We start from the raw sequence: 3,511 nt of genomic DNA, 5'->3' as shown, positions 1-3,511 counted from the left end.
AAGAGTGAAATGAGTTGGAACAGGAAGTCAACTGCAGTTTGTTTAGAGCTCTTTTGGATGTTGGATTCAGTAGTGGTTTTCTTTTGATCAAGTCGTCCTGATGCATGACCCATGCTGGAACATTCTCTCTCTACCTCGGGAGTCGTGTCAGTGCAGCGCACTCACAACTGTGTGTGTGGAATTGCACTGAGAAAGGGCTGCGCAGCAGCTTAGCCCAAGTCACGAGTACAAGTGGCACGCAGACCCGCAGATAAAAGAGACAGATAGAGAGGGAAGGTGTGGAGAGATGGGAAGAAAAGATGAGAGCTTCCCCTCGCTCTTTGACAGAGTGCGCAGTCTTACGCAGCCAGTTCATTGCTGTCATCCCTTACATCTTTTGACATTTTCTATTATGTCTTTCACACATGGCTGGGTGCCTGTTTTCTCCCCCTCTCCTCCCCCTCCTCCTCCTCCCCACCCTCATGCCATCCTCCTCTCCTCTCCTCCCCCTCACCTCCATTCTGCTCTCTCTTTGTCGGTGCACTCCCCCTGTTTGTTTGCCGTGCCATTAGATATGTGGGGGGTCAGACTGCCCATAGAAAAACCATTACTCACACAGCGCAGAACACACACTGTCAAAGAGAAGAGGAAAGGTGTGTGTGTGTATGTGTGTGTGTGTGTGTGTGTGTGTGTGTGTGTGTGCGTGTGTGTGTTTGCCTGGAGGGTATTGTTATGCTTCGGGTGTTGTGTTTTTTTTTTGGGCTGACAAACAAGGCAAACAATGTAGTCTGATCTTTTTTGAAGAGCTTCCTTTGATCGTCGTTGACATCCACCGGGGGTATGGTGTTGGCAGGTGCCAGGGGTTTCGCCAGCCAAATAAAAAACGGCCGTGTTGTGTCACAAAAAAAGAAAGGGGAAAAAAACCGAGTGCTGCTTTCAACTAACAAGCTTTCTATTCAGCACCGTGCTTGCAAATATGGTGTGATTTCTTCATTATTAGCCTTGTAAGCCTTTTAAAGCATTAGTGTTGTGTTTGAGGCAGGAGGCCCAGCGCAGCATGTCGCCCAGCCTCCATAAGATTACCCAGAGACTCCTTGGAGGAGGATAAGCTCACACTCTGGATCACACACATCAGCTGGGTGTCAGCTACACTGATTGCTCTCTCTCTCTCTCTCTCTCTCTCTCTCTCTCTCTCTCTCTCTCTGGCCGCTCACTGATGGCTAACATAGCGCTGCACTGAGCCGGACGTAAGGAGGTCCATGTGTGTCCAGTCAGGGGATCTGACGTTTGAGCGGCGGATGCTTCCGGAACCTCTGGAGCGAGACACCCATCTCGCCGCCTCGCCCGTCTTCACACCTATCACACCTGCTCCCGTTAAGCTCTTTTAGGAGGCCGCCATCCTGCCGGCGTGGACTGGAGTGGGCTCTGTGTTTGATGGAGGCTTTTTCTCTTCTCAGGAGAGGGAGCGGGAGCCAGGGAGTCATGGAGGGCCTGATTAATGAGACTTTAATTTAATCAGCGGCTCCCATCGCCGCTGCAGCTTATTATTCTTAACAGGCCTGTGATCTCTCCTGCTCTTTTATTTTCTCTCTCTCTCCCTCTCTCTTTCTCTCACCCTCCCCCCTTTTTTACCACGCCCTCTCTTTCCTTTTCTCCTTTCTTTCTCTTTTCTTTTCCTCTCCCTCTCTCTCTCTCTCTCTCTCTCGCTCTCTCTCTCTCTCTTCTGCGAGGGACCTTATCTGTGTCAGCGCGTGGCTCGTGTGAATGGAGGCCCGGTGATTAATGGAGATTTAAGGCCTGCCGAGTGTGTCTAATCACCCGGGCTGCCTGCGCTTTAAACAAAGCTGGCAGTCGCAGTGCCACTGCGCCACAATGCCCGCTGCCAGAGCCCAGCGATCCCAATGAGCCCGCTGACGCTGGGCAGAACAGAGCTGGAGGTGGAAGAGGAGGAGGAAGAGGAGGAGGGAATGCGGAGGCTGAGGAGAGGCACCCTAATCTTCTGTCTGTCACTTTTCAGTTATCGGGATGTTCCGTCTGAGCCTCTCCTGATACAGCAGCACTCTCTGGGTGTCTCTCACTGTGTGTGAATATATCTATGACACAGTCTGAATGCATATAGTGTGTGTGTGAATATATCTATGACACAGTCTGAATGCATATAGTGTGTGTGTGAATATATCTATGACACAGTCTGAATGCATATAGTGTGTGTGCCTGACTGTGTGAGTGCATGTGGGTATATGGAACCCCAAAAAGATCTCCTAAAAGACAACAACAGGACGCTGATCATAGCCATGATTGTGGGGAGACCTACTATTGCTTATGAGGCATGTGAGCATGTTGTACCAAAATAGACGTCTCCTTATTTCCTGAATTTTGTCTAATGGAATATTTCAATATATTTGCTATCCTTGCATAAATGCAAATATATTTGGAGAGAGACGGAATTTGACATTTCTCATGTAGACAGTGTGTGAACTGCGAATCAAGCCTTGTTCAGCCGTTTGACACACATTTGACATTTTTCCAGTGGAGCAGAATGTGGCATGCTTCCTCTTGACAGGATTTTTCCAGTGAAGCAGAATGTGGCATGCTTCCTCTTGACAGGATGACCTGGGGGCTTGATATCGCTAGCCTAGCTAGCACTGAGCATTAGGCATGCAGCGCACGGCTCTGTTCAACTTTACACCAAACAATGTAACAAGCGTGTCCGAGAGCAGAAGAGTGGCTGAGAGATGAGCTGGAGTTACTGCTGAGTGGAGGAGAGGAATGTAAATGTGGACGGGGTCATTTTTTCTCCCTTTTTATTCCTGCACTAATCTTTCTCCTTGGCCCAAGTAATGGCATACTGCTCATAGACCGTAACCATTGCACACACTCATCTGCTCAGGCTCCCAATCATTTTATGGGTCCTTTTTGTGTGTGTGTGAGAGAGAGAATGTGTGTGTGTGTGTATGTAAAAGAGAGAGAGAGAGAGTGTGTGTATGTGTGTGTGTGTGTGTGTGTGGAGAGCCAGAATAAGAGAGAGAGAGTGTGTGTATGTGTGTGTGTGTGTGTGTGTGTGGAGAGCCAGAATAAGAGAGAGAGAGTGTGTGTATGTGTGTGTGATGGAGAGACAGAGCGAGAGTGTGTGTGTGAGAAAGAGAGAGAGTGTGTGTGTGTGTGTGTGTGGAGAGCCAGAATAAGAGAGAGAGATTGTGTGTATGTGTGTGTGATGGAGAGACAGAGCGAGAGTGTGTGTGTGTGTGTCAGGACAGGGTGTCCCACCCCTCTCCTCTCTGAGAGGTATTGCCTCCCTTATTGCTTTTGAAAAAGCACATCAGTGCCAGCTGTCTGATTTATGTCTCGGCAGCCCAAGCGCCTCCATTAGCTTTACAATATTTCCATTGTTCCTAGACGTGTTATCGCCCACACCAGACCTGTCAGCCGCTGAGTGGGGGAAATCAAATGTATAGGTCCAAAGGGGAGGCCACGGTTCCATTTACACCGCCACTTTATTGCCTGAAAAAGGGGGCTCGATATACGGCACTCT

This window comes from Alosa pseudoharengus, unplaced genomic scaffold (genome assembly GCF_046254945.1).
Source record: "Alosa pseudoharengus isolate Yale_2024_CS ecotype anadromous, Long Island Sound unplaced genomic scaffold, YU_APseudo_1.1 YU_APseudo_1.1_scf_1, whole genome shotgun sequence".
In the NCBI taxonomy this organism is placed as follows: domain Eukaryota; kingdom Metazoa; phylum Chordata; class Actinopteri; order Clupeiformes; family Clupeidae; genus Alosa; species Alosa pseudoharengus.
This window is presented reverse-complemented; position numbering follows the sequence as displayed.